Source organism: Meriones unguiculatus, assembly GCF_030254825.1.
Source record: "Meriones unguiculatus strain TT.TT164.6M chromosome Y unlocalized genomic scaffold, Bangor_MerUng_6.1 ChrY_unordered_Scaffold_25, whole genome shotgun sequence".
Lineage (NCBI taxonomy): Eukaryota > Metazoa > Chordata > Mammalia > Rodentia > Muridae > Meriones > Meriones unguiculatus.
This window is the reverse complement of record NW_026843710.1, coordinates 27024365-27038443: the sequence shown is the minus strand read 5'-3', so window position 1 is coordinate 27038443 and position 14079 is coordinate 27024365.

Here is a 14079-nt window from a genome sequence, read left to right as displayed (position 1 = left end):
GTTTCCAGCTTCTGGCTATTAAAAATAAAGCTGCTACAAACATGGTTGGGCAAATGTCTTTGTGTACTTGAGCCCCGTTTGGATATATGCCTAGGAGTGGTATGGCTGGATCTTGAGAAAGCATTATTCCTAGTTATCTGAGAAAACACCATATTGAAATCCAGAGTGGTTGTACAAGTTTACATTCCCACCAGTAGTGGAGGAGTGTTCCCCTTTCTCCACAACCTATGCAGCATGTGTTGTTACTTGAGTTTTTCACCTTGGCCATTCTGATGGGTGTAAGGTGATATCTCAGGGTATTTTTGATTTGCATTTCCCTGATGGCTAATGAGGTTGAACATTTCTTTAAGTGCTTCTCTGCCATTCGATATTCCTCTACAGAGAATTCTCTGTTTAGCTCTGTTTCCCATTTTTTAATCAGATTACTTGGTTTGCTGCTTTTCAGCTTCTTTAGTTCTTTATATATACTGAATATTAGCCCTCTATCAGAAAAAGGTTTGGTGAAGATTTTTTCTCAATCTGTAGGCAGTTGTTTTGATGACTGTGACCTTTGCTTTACAGAAGATTTTCAGTTTCATGAGGTGAAATTTACTGATTGTTGCTCGTAGAGCTTGTGCTGTTGGTGTTCTGTTCAAGAAGTTTTCTCCTGTGCCAATGAGTTCAAGGATATTCCCCACTTTTTTTTCTAGCCGATTTAATGTATCTGGTTTTATGTTGAGGTCTTTGATCCACTTGGACTTCAGTTTTGTGCAGGGTGATAAGTATAGGTCTATTTACATTTTTCTACATGTAGACATCCAGTTAGAACAACACCATTTGTTGAAGATGCTATCTTTTTTCCATTGTATGATTTTGTCATCTTTGTCAAAGATGTCCACAAGTGTTGGTAATATGATGGGAATTGCATTGAATCTTTAGTGTGCCTTTGGTAAGATAGACTTTTTTTTTTTTTTACCATGTTTAATCCTGCCAAGCTATGAGCATGGGAGATCTTTCCATCTTCTGAAATCTTCTTTTAATTCTTTCTTCAGAGAGTTGAATTTTTTTCTTTTTATACAAGTCTTTGACTTGCTTGGTTAGGTTTGCACCAAGGTACTTCATGTCGTTTGTAGCTATTGTGAAGGGTGTTATTTCCCTAATTTCTTCCTCAGCCTTCTTATCTTTTGTATATAGGAGGGCTACTGATTTTTTTTTTTTTTAGTTAATTTTGTATGAGGCCACTTTGCTGAAGGTGTTTATCAGCTGTTGGAGTTCCCTGGTAGAGTTTTTAGGTCACTCACATGTACTATCATATCATCTGCAAATAGTGATAATTTGACTTCTTACTTTCTAATTTATATCCCCTTGATCTCTTTCAGTTGTCTTATTGCTCTAGCAAGGACTTCCAGAACTATGTTGAAGAGACATGGAAAGAGTGGGTAACCTTGTCTTGTCCCTGATTTCAGTGGGATTGCTTTATGTTTCTCTCCGTTCACTTTGATGTTGACTATAGGCTTGCTGTATATTGCCTTTACTATGTTTAGATATGTGCCTTGTATTCCTGATCTCTCCAATACTTTAAATATGAATGAAGATTGGAATTTCAAATGATTTTTCAGCATCTACAGAGATTATTATGTGTCTTTTTCCTTTCAGTTTGATAAAATGTTTGATCACATTGATGAAGTTCCATATACTGAACCACCCTGCATACATGGGATGAAGCCTACTTGGTCATAGTGGATGATATAATTGATGTGGTCTTGTATTCCATTTGCAAGTATTTTGTTGTATACTTTTGCATCAATGTTCATAAGGGATATTGGCTTGAAATTCTCTTTCTTTGTTGAGTCTTTGTGAATTTTAGGTAATAGTTTGACTAGAAGTGGAGTTAGCTTTTCTTCGAAGTTCTGGTAGAATTCTGCACTGAAATCATCTAGTCCTGGCTTTTTTTTTTTTTTTTTTTTTTTTTGGATGGGAGACTTTTGATGATCACTTCTATTTTCTTGCAGGTTATAGGACTATTTAATTGTTTTAACTGGTCCTGATTCAGCTTTGGTAATTCAAGTCAATCAAGAAAATTGTCCATTTCATTTAGATTTTCAAATTTTGTGGCATATAGACTTTGGAAGTAAGTCCTAATGATTGTTTCATTTCCTCAGAATCTGTAGTTATGTCCCCATTTTCTTTTCTGGTTTTGTTCATTTGGATGGTGTCTCTCTGCCTTTTAGCTAGTTTGGCTAAGGGTTTGTCTATTGTGTTGATTTTCCAAAAGAACCAGCTATTGGTTTCATTGATTCTTTGAATTGTTTTATTTGTTTCTAATTGACTGATTTCTGCCCTGGGTTTGAGTATTTCCAGCCATCTACTCCTTTTTGGTGTGTCTCCTTCTTCTTTTCCTAGGGTTTTTAAATGAGCCATTAAGTTGCCTGAATGAGATGTCTCCAATTTCTTCCTGAAGGCACTTGGTGCTATGAACTTTCCTCTTAGCACTGCTTTTAGTGTGTCCCACAAGTTTGGGTTTGTTGTATCTTCATTTTCATTGAGTTCTAGGAAGAATTTAATTTCTTTATTTCTTCTCTGACCCAGCTGTCATATAGTAGTAAGTTGTTCAGTTTCCATGTGTGTGTAGGGTTTTTGCTATTTCTGTTGTTGTTGAAGTCCAGGTTTATTCTATGTTCATCAGATCGGATACAAGGGATTATTTCAATCTCCCTATATCTATTGAGGCTCACTTTGTGACTGTCCTATGGTGTATTTTGGAGAAGGTTCCATGAGGTGCTGAGAAGAATGTAAATCCTTTTGTGTTTGGGGGTAAGGTTCTGTAAATATCTGTTAGACCCATTTGATTCATGATCTCTGTTAGAGACATTGTTTGTTTAATTTCTGTTTAATTAAACTCTCCTTTGTTGAGAGTGGGGTGTTGATATCTCCCACTATTACTGTGTGGAGATCTATATGTGGTTTAAGTTTTATCACTGTTTTGTGGGTGCTCTTGTATTTGGGGCATAGATGTTCAGATTTGTGATGTTTGTGATTGTGATGTTCAGGATTGTGATCCTGGTGGAATATTCCCTTGATAAGTATGAAGTGTCCTTCCCCCTCTCTTTATTAATTTTGGTTGAAAATCTATTCTATCAGATATTAGAATGGCTACTCCTGCTTGCTTGTTGGGTCCATTTGCTTGGAAAGCCATCTTCCAACCCTTCACTTTCAGGTAATATCTATCTTTGTGACTTAGGTGTGTTTCTTTTATGCAACAGATAGCTGTTCTTCTTCTTCCTTTTCTTTTTTTTTTTTCGTATCCATTCTGTTAGTCTGTGTCATTTTATTGGAAAATTGAATCCATTGATGTTGAGAGAGATTAATGACCAGTGGCTGTTAGATCCTTTGTTTTCGATGTTGGCTGTGGTCAAAAGCTTGTGTGCTTGGTTACTTTTTGTTTTACTGTAGTGAAGTTAATTTTTTCCTGTGTTTTCTTGAAAAATGGCTATTTTTCTTGGGTTGTATTTTCCCTTCTAGTGTCTCTTGTAAAGCTGGATTTATGTGTAGGTGTAGTTGAAATTTGTTTTTGTCATTGAATATCTTGTTTTCTCCATCTATGAGTACTGAGAGTTTTAAGGGTTATAGTAGCCTGGGCTGACATCTGTGTTTTCTTAGGGTCTGCATGATATCCTTACAGGCTCTTCTGGCTTTCATAGTCTCTGTTGAAAAGTTAGGTGATTCTGATGGGTTTGCCATTTTAGGTTACTTGGCCTTTTTTTTTCTCTTGCACCTTTTATTATTTTTTTCTTTGTTCTGTATACTTGCTGTTTTTATTATTATGTGGTGGGAGGATTTTCTTTTCTGGTCTAATTTCTTAGATGTTCTGTAGTCCTCTTGTATTCTCATTGGCCTCTTCTTTATGTTGAAGAAATTTTCTTCAATGATTTTGTTGAAAATATTTTCTGGGCCTTGGAGGAGGGACTCTTCTTTTTCCTCTATTATTATTATTCTTAGGTTTTGTCTTTTCATATTGTCTTGGATTTCTTGGAGGGTCTGTGTCAGGAATTTTTTGGATTTAACATTTTCTTTGATGGATACATCGATTACTTCTGTTGTATCTTCTATACCTGAGATTCTTTCTTCCATCTCTTGTAGTCTGTTGGTTATGCTTACCTTTGTAGTGCCTGTTTTCTTCCCTAAATTCTTCCTCTCTATTATTTCCTCCATTTGTGTTTTCTTTAATTTTTACAATTCTATATTCAGATTTTTAGTCGTTTTGCTTATTTCCTTCACATGTCTGATCACATTTTCCTGTTTTTCTTTTAATTCCTTCAACTCTGTTTGTTTTATTTCTTTCAGTGATTTAATTTTTTCTTCTCTGAAAGCCACAAACTGACTGCATATTCCCGTATTTTTTCATGGATGATCATAATCTGCTTTTCTTTAACTTCCTCCATTTCTTTACAGATAGCCATAATCTGTTTTATTTTATCTTCCTCTAATTTTTTACCTATTTTATTTGTTTCCTCTTCATCAGCATAGATGTAAGGTTCATCTTCTTGATTTTCTCTTATACTGTGTTGTCCAGGACTGCTTGCCCCTGGACAGCTGGCTTCTGGAGATAACATATTGCTCTGTCTTTTGTTGGTTGAACTTTTACACTGACCTCTACCCATTGGGCTGTTTTAGGTGTTGGCTGTTATTTTCTGGTGCGTACTGGAGTCCTGCTGAAAGATGATTTTTCCTGAATGAGGCGTCCTCTGCTTTTCGGTTATGGTCACTGTATGGCCAGTGTTTCTTCAGGAATTGCCACTGCACACCTCAGGCTTATAGACCTGAGTAGTAGCTGTGGTCTTTGTTAGTCAGGGGGGGCTGTCCTCTCACCTGTAGAAGTCTTCAAGACAGATGCCCAGCTGCTGGGTTTTTTCATTCTGAATTTAATGAGCTGCTGCTCTTTTTACAGTTTTCCAGGTATGGCCCTTTTGAAAAACCTGCTGATTTCCTAGCTGTAGGGTTTTCTCCCAACAGGGAAACTCAGTCTGGTACCCTGGTACACAGAGTTCTGTGTGGGAAGGTAAGAAGAGTGCCCAGCAAGTCTCTGGGCCAGAGGCTGAGTGCTCCTCTCTGGGCCATGAGATTGTATGCCCAAGTTTGAGATGGCATCTTGGGGCGCCATTCTAGTCTGGACGCTGTGCACCCTGGTCTGGGCGATTCCCCATTTTTAATTGGATTACTTGATTTGTTGTTTTTCAAGTTCATTAGTGCTTTATATATACTTGAATTCAGCCCTCTGTTACGTAGAGGGTTGGTGAAGATTCTGTTGGTTTTCTCTTCAGGAAGTTGTCTCCTGTGCCAATGAGTTCAAAGCTCTTCCCCTATTTTTCTTCTAACCAATTTAATGTGTCTTTGATGCACTTGGAAATTAGTTTTGTGCAGGCTGATAAGTATGGATCTATTTGCATATTTTTACATCTAGACATCCAGATAGACCAGGACATTTTGTTGAAGATGCTATCTTTTTTTCCGTTGTATGGTTTTGGCATCTTTGTCAAAAATCAGATCTCCATAGTGTGTGTGTATGTGTGTATATGTTTTGTTTGTTTCTTATATTCCATTCCATTGATCCACTATTCTGTTTCTATGCCAATACCATGCAGTTTTTATTACTGTTGCTCTATAATCCACCTTGTAGAGGATTGTTTTAGCATTTCTGGGTTTCTTGTTTTTTCATATGAAGTTGAGAATTTTTCTTTCAAGGTCTGTCAAGAACTGTTTAGCAATTTGATAGGAATTGCATTGTGTAGATTTATTTTTGTAAGATGGTCATTGTTACCCATCTTTATCAGTCCAAACCATGAGCATGGAAGATCTTTCCATCTTCTGATATATTCTTTTAATTATTTCTTCAGAGACTTGGAATTTTTATTCATAAAGTCTTTGAATTGCTTGGTTAGGAGCGTACTAAGGTACTTTATGTTTTTGACTGAATACAAGAACACATCAAAGATATCATCTACTATGACCAACAAGAGACTGTTCTGTTTAGGACGTTGTCTCCTGTGCTAATGAATTAAAAAATTCTACATGACCAATGACCCCAAAAATTCTACATGGGTACTCCTACTGCTTATAAACACCTCAGCAAAGTGGCTTGATACAAAATTAACTCAAAAAACTCAGTAGCCCTCCTAGATAAAAAAAAAAGACAAAAGGGCTGAGAAAGAAATTAGGGAAACAAATGGAATTATATTATCTAACAAGGCTATACCTCCTAACCTTTATCAGACATTTCTTCACTGGGGACTCCACATATAAATAGGTGGACTTCAAGGGGACATTGCATTTCAAATCACCAGGAAGTGGATGAAGATTCAGGGAATTCAATGATAAAAGAACATTGTTATCCTGAATGTTTGTCATTCAGTACAATGATTAAAGTCCCAGCAACTTCCAGATACTATAGACACTGACAGTATCATTCAGGGAAATTGTGGAATATTTCTGTAATGGAGTATTATTCAGCTAAGAAAATGACAACAAGATATTTTCAGGCAAATGGATGGAACCAGGAAAAATCATCTTGGATGAAGTAACTAAAATTCAGAAAAACAAATATAGTAGGTATTCACTTATTAGGAGGCCTCCTCTTCTTTGGAGTTGTGCCAGGGTGTGACAATGATGAACACAGTTTACTTTAAGTGGCTTGGCACTGAGGTCCTCATCATGTTAACATGACTATATGAACAACACATGGTTGAACTGAAGTAAGACAGTGCATGTGTCATTATAATGCAAAATATATACATGACTAATAATTAATATTATATAAAAATTCTTAGAATATTAAAAAGTGATATAATTGTTGCTGAATTTTTGTAACAATATTATTTTTTTTACCAGTCTGTCTCTTTTTTGTTTTGTTTTGTTTTTGAAAAAAAACTTTTTTTATTTTTTGGCCCAAGCTAACCTAAGTCCAACATTAATTCAAAATTTTGGCGATAGTGGAGAACTCTCTCTTTCAGTGGACTAAAGGAAGGGAATGAGGAGAAGAAGGAGGGATGGTAGGAGGGGGCTTCAATTGGGATATATAATGAATAAATCATGAAGGAAAAAAACTTTTTTTCTTTTTTAGTGTGACATATGGGTTGGAATTTGAACCCGGGGGCAATGGAAAAGGAGTGTAATGTGTATTATATGAAATACCACATAAGTAATAAAAATAACATGTTCACAACTTTTAAAAGACTTTTATCATGGAGAAAAGATTCTACTAATGGAGGGCAGAGTTTGACATTGTAAAGCATGTTTTCCAGGAACTAATTATGTAGCAGAGAAACTTAGCCACAAACTAGTGGTTACCCAGCTACATCAGACCCCATGAGTTCAGGTGGCACCTCTGAACAAGCAGTCCTGTCACTAACAAAATGTTTAGAGCATTTGTCTGGAAGACCACTGAAGGCAACACTGCTGCTTTTGTGTCCTTGGCATATAACATGGACACATGTCACTGTCCTGAAGGCCCAGGTTTTAGTGTAAAGCCCAGGAAGAATAGGCTTGCTCACTGACCACTGAAAAAGACAGAGCTACCAATTCAGCCAGGTCAGTGAAGGCAACCCTCAGATCTTCTCTTACATTCACAGATCTTTCTTTGTTTCAACAAAATGAGTCCCAGGAATTTTCAGGTTACCTTTACTTTTTCCTGCTATTAAAGATTCACTACCCCAGGGAACCCTAGGCCCTGCCAGCCTAGGCAATAAGAATGTGAATACACCAGTAACTGCTCTGTTCATAGTCACAACCTAGGAAATTTCAGTTCCAAGACCACAGTAGGATTGATGGAACCAGAAAAATATCATCCTGGGTGAAGTAACTAAACTGAAGAAAGACAAACATGGTATGTATTCACTTATTAGAAGGTCTGCTAATAGTGAAGGATAAAGTTCCAATATGCCATCTATTGTGACCAAACCAATCTTCCACTAGAGAGATTGGTTGGGAATTAATTGAGTTGTTGGGCCAGGGCATCCTATGGAACTTTTCAAGCAACACATGTTGTTGTTAATAAAATATGTTGCTTTCTGCCCTCAATTGATAGATCAATGCTATGTTGTTGTATCCATAGAGATGGTTACTTCTGCCTCAAATGAGATTCCTTACAAAGAACCTGTTGTGTGTGACTATTAATCTTTACTTTTGATTTATCTTCTGGTAATTTTGCTCTTAGTCCTAAACAACTGTATACACAAATCACCACACAGAGACTGGGTTTATTTAGTTAACCTAGAATATAATGTTGGGCAATAGTTACTAACATCCTATATCTCCAAGCTCTCATAGTTTTTAACATTTAGATTTCACTACATTATACCTGCTTTTAGTGATATATTAGGCCCAGTCCATCTCTCCACATCATTGATCCATGGTCTGTCCTCTAGCTCTCTCTCCCAGTTCTCCTCTTGCCCCTTCTCCTTCCTCTCATTTCCTGCCCTCTGGTTCCTCCCCTCTTTCCTGTCCTCTGGTTCCTCCCTTTGTACAACATTGTGACTAGTTGTTTTATTTTGGCCTCTTTACACACAGTTGAGACAGAATGCTTAGAATAAGTATCACAGTGCAATATCTGGATGGAAACTACAGAGTGTGGGGGAGAAATCAGCACTTGAATGAGCAAGGGTAAGGTTTATACATTTCAGAAGAACATTATACCAACATTTCCCCCTTCAAGTCCAATAAAAGGCTCCTTTTCTTTTAATACAATAATAATTATGAAACTATGAAAATTGTTAGGTAAAATCTACATGTGCAATGTCCAGTCCATGCATATTTAGCAACTTAGCAAAAAGTATATGATTATCTTATCTATCTTGACAAAGTAAAAGTTCTACAACTAAATTAGCTTTTATCCTTATTGGTATTAACTATAAGAACAGACTTCTTAACTTCAAAACAATTCAGTCTTAATTGTGGCACTGTAACTATTTGATTTTCAACCCCATCAGAGGCTTGAGAAGAAATAAAATTTGTTAATAGAGTAAATAGGAAGTTCATGTTAGCAGCTTCCAAAAAAAAATTGACAGAAACTTTTTGCAACCACTCAGAATATTTGACAAACATATATGTGAAACAGGAACTATTTAGGACTGGCTTACCCTGTCTTGGCAGAGTTCAGCAGTCAACTTGTCCTGAATTTAACTATGCCCATTTTAGGCAGAATTTGTTGGTCATGAAGTAAGGATAATTTCTTTACCCAAGTGGCTTCTTTGTCACATTTGAAGCTATCTCCATATGGAGATTTTTCGATGTTCATTAAATTCATTGAGGTAAGCAGGATGTTGCTAGGAGATGACTTGTCTCATTGTCAAAGAATCTTTAGAAGATAACTTAAATGCCATAGTCTGTAGGGCTCTGAAGTTTTCGAAGACTACCTCTCTTTACATTATCGATCTATCTACAAAATTATATCTCTCTGTTAAACCTAGGATGTATACTCCAGTGATAAATTAAGACTACTGACTGACATGTCTATGAGTTGAATAAGTAGCAATTAACTTGCATACCGAATGTTCTAACCAGTTTTTAGTAGAGCCGTTTAAAAGTACTGGATGGAACCTTGACTTCTATCAATATACTAAAGTTTATACCAATGTATCAAAAATACTTCTTTTGCATCAATATGCAAATCCTATACCAGAGTTAAAATTAACCTTATTTGAGAATAACAAATAAAACTCTAAGTTGAGTAGATTCAATAATATTTCTTTTTTTTCTATTCCTATAAGATATCCCTGTATATTCCTTGTTTCACTTTGAATAAGACAATTAATAATAATAAACCTTTCCCAAAGACAATAAAATTTCGTACCCATAGCAAACAACCAAAACTATACCTAACCTCATTTAAGAAAAATTGGACTTTGTTCTTATGGATTTCTTTAGCTGACATTTTGGGCACATAGAAATATTGTAGGAGGCCCAAATATAATTGGGGAAAGTTGGTTAATTAAGGAAGCAATAACATTTGTGGGGCAGTCTTTGAATGTTGAGAAATTTAGGCTTAATAAAAGTCCTACTTGGAATAGTCTAAAGTGCTGGACCAATTAAGATTAGTATCTTTCTTCAAAGTTTTTTTGGGAGCAGGCTTTGATGAGAAACAGCAATTGAGGAAGTTGAGGCAGGAACAAGCAGAATGCTGGAACATGCATGATGCTGGAACAAAGGTATCAATGTCTCAGCATGCAAAGGAATGATTCTATTAGGCATGATCCAGCATCTCTGGTGTCCAGTTCTTTTGTTCTGTATGATTTCTCACAAGCATTATAGAGTTCTAAAAATGCAGAATAAAACTAAACTGTTAAGACAATTTTATCTATGCAATTAAAAGGTTAGCATAATACATTTGAGGATATTCTAGGCAAGGATTTATTTTCCAAGTATTGTTGTTGTTCTGGAGACACATTTTATGTCTCAGACAGTTTTAGAATTGTTCCCATGTAAAGGTATCAGAGCAATATAAATTACCATTTTATTAAAAATACAATCATTATCAAAACAAGGTTGAAAAGATCAAAATATGTTTTCGGGCTCTTGCATGCCTGTTGTATTAGGCCAAGTTACTACCTATTTTTCTAGAGAAGCAGCCCCTTAAGAGAGACAAGCTGGTTGCCTTGAGCAATAGAAAACACAGATTTTAAGTAATCTTTATGTAAACTGTCTTTTAATTTAGAATATAAACATACTGTAGGTATAGAGTAATTATTTAGAGATTTAGCCCTACATTTTTATATATGTTGTAGCTATTTGTCCTGTCCACTTTTTTATATAGAATGGGCAGTTATGCCTTTATAGCCAAACTTTATTTAAACTCCCTCTTACCTTTATGTTTAAGCATACCCTAGGCATCTTCTACCTGGACTTTACATTGTTAGTGGCCATTTTTTGGCTTGCCCCTTTTTTATACAGACAGGGCCCTTATGCCTTTGTAGTTAAACTTTCTATAAATTCCTTCTTATCTTTAACATTTAAGCATACCATAGGCATCTTGTACCTGGGCATATAATTGATAGTGCCTATCTTTTGGCTTCCCATTTTTTTATACATGATAGGCAGTTATGCTTTTATAGCCCAACTTTATATAAAATCTCTTAGCATTAGCATTTCAGTATATTCCTAGGCATTTTGTATCTGGGTGTTTACATTGGTTTTGGCTTTCTTAGGCTTTCCCCTTTTTGATATGGGATGGAAAGTATTGATTTTTAAAGATATGAATATAATTTTTGAGTTTTTAGGACAAAACTAGGTTGGCATGTACTTTGCCATCTTTAAGCCTCTGGAGTATTTTTTATATAAGCATAACCAACATTTTTCCCCCATGAAAATGTCTGATGTTTAAAAGGATAAGGCAGTTTTCAGAGCAGTGTGACAGTACCTCTCTTTACATAAACCTAAAAATATAAAGCCAGCCTTTAGACCAGTAAAGACATAACTCCTATTTTTTTTCTGTATTAATTACATTTTATTCACTTTATATCCCCCTGTGGTTCTCTCCCTCCTCCTGTCCCAATCACTCCCTTCCTCCACTCTCTGCATGCATGTCTCTCCCCAAGTCCACTGAGAGGGAAGGACTTCTTTTCCTTCCTTCTGATCCTAGTCAATTAGTTCTCATCAGAAATGGCTGCCTTGTCTTTTTCTGTGGCCTGGTAATGCTGCTTCCCCCTCAGGAGGAGGTAATTAAAGAGCAGTTCATCTCTGGGACAGTCCCTGTTCCTATTACAATGGATCCCATTTGGATATTGAACTGCCTTGGGCTACATGTGTGCAGGGGTCTTAGGTTATCTCCATAAATAGTCCTTGGTTGGAATATCAGTCTCAGGAAGACCGCTGTGCTCAATTTTTCTGGTTCTGTTGCTCTTCTTGTGGAGTTCCTGTACTCTCCAGATCTTACTGTTTCCCACTTCTTTCATAAGATTCCCTGCACTCTACCCAAAGGTTGCCCATAAGTCTCAGCATCTGCACTGATAGTGCAGGGCAGAGCCTTTCAGAGGACCTCTGTGTCAGGCTCCTGACTTGTTCCCTCTTTTCTCCTTCTTCCATTGTCCATCCTCTTTGCTTTTCTGGATAGAAACTCAACATTTTAGCAAGAGTCATCCCTCTTGATTAGTTTCTTAGGTATACAGATTTTACTAGGTTTATCCTATATTAAATGTCTATATGAGTGAGTATATACCATGTGTGTCTTTCTGCTTCTGTGATATCTCACTCAGGATGATCTTTTTCAGATCCCACCATTTAACTTCAAGTTTTATGATTTGTTTTTTATTGCTGTGTAATATTCCATTGTATAGATATACCACAATTTCTATATCCATTCCTTCACTGAGGGGCCTCTGGGCTGTTTCCAGCTTCTGGCTATTACAAATAAGGCTGCTACAAACATGGTTGAGCAAATGTCCTTATTGTGTACTTGAGAATCTTTTGGGTATATGCTTAAGAGTGGTATAGCTGAAGCTTGAGGAAGTGGTATCCCTAGTTGTCTCAGAATGCACCAGATTGCTTTCCAGAGTGGTTGTAAAAATTTACATTCCCACCAGCAGTGGAGGAGGGTTCCCCTTTCTCCACAACCTCTCCAGCATGTGTTTTCTCTTGAGTTTTTGATCTTAGACATTCTGATGGATATAAGGTGAAATCTTATGGTTGTTCTGATTGGCATTTCCTTTATGACTAAGGATGTTGAACATTTCTTTATGTGTTTTTCTGCCATTCAAGATTCCTTTATTAAGAATTCTCTGTTTAGCTCTGTACTCAATTTTTTAATTGAATTACTTGTTTTGTTGCTGTTTAACTTCTTGGTACCAGATATTAGTCTTCTGTCAGATATAGGGTTGGTGAAGATCCTTTCCCAATCTGGAGGCAGACATTTTTTTTTCTGATGACAGTGTCCCTTGCTTTACATAAGCTTTTCAGTTTCATGAGGTCCCATTTATTGATTGTTGGTCTTAGACCCTGTGCTGTTGGTGTTCTGTTCAAGAATTGCCTCCTGTGCCAATGAGTTCTAGGCTATTCCCCAATTTTTCTTCTAACTGATTTAGAGTATCTGGTTTTAGGTTGAGTTCTTTGATCCACTTGGATTTTAGTTTTGTGCAGGGTGATGACTATATATATATATATATTTTTTTTTCATTTTTCTGCATGTAGATATCCAGTTGGACCAGCACCATTTGTTGAAGATGCTGGTTTTTATTTCATTTATTTTTTTTTTTCAAATCAGTATCATTGTAACCCAAATCCTTTGAATCAAAATCAAACACAGAGACAAGAAAATTTTAACTTTGGGTCAGTTGTGCCAATTTACACAGTAACAAAAAAAGCCCAGTTTGTTATTTTAGTTGATGTTTTAGTAAATTGGTGGACCCTTACCTGAAAGAGCTGATAAATATTTTGCAGCCAGAATTTTGAATTTTAGCCATTATTAATTTAATTCCTAGAAAGAGTCACCTTTTTCTTGTCTTTAACTCAGTATTCCAATCTTTTCTTTATTTCTCTCCATTTTCTCCTTCAACTTTCTTGGCGAAAGCATGGAGAAGAACCAACACGATTAAATATATTGCAAACAGATCCATGACTATGTCAGCCAAAATGAAGCCAAAATGGATTAAAACACCCCCTGCCATGCAGTTTTTTATATTGGTTGTAGTTTAGGCCAAACTCTGACAAGACGTTTCTCTGCCTTCAGTTCCTTTCTTTCCTGCCATTGCTGTGGAGGTGATCCTGTTGAGTCAGCCACACTATAAAGGAGAGATGCTTGTTTACCCCTCAGTTAAACTGCAGCAGTAGCCAGTTTTGTTAAGCCTCTGGTCTGCCCATAGGAGGTTGTTTTTAGCTCCTGGGAGGGTTTAAGAGTAATTCTTAAGGAGACAGTAAATGACCTGAGAGTTTTAAGGTTTTATCACTGGGATCTTATTCCCCCCCACCAAATTATGATATTGCATGATTTAAGGGGTGTGTATATTTACATTAGTTAGGCGTCATTTGTTTTAGGTGACCATTAATATTTACTAATAATTATCTTTTAGAAATGCTCTTTTTAATCCTAAACAGCTGTATAGCCATATCACCACACAG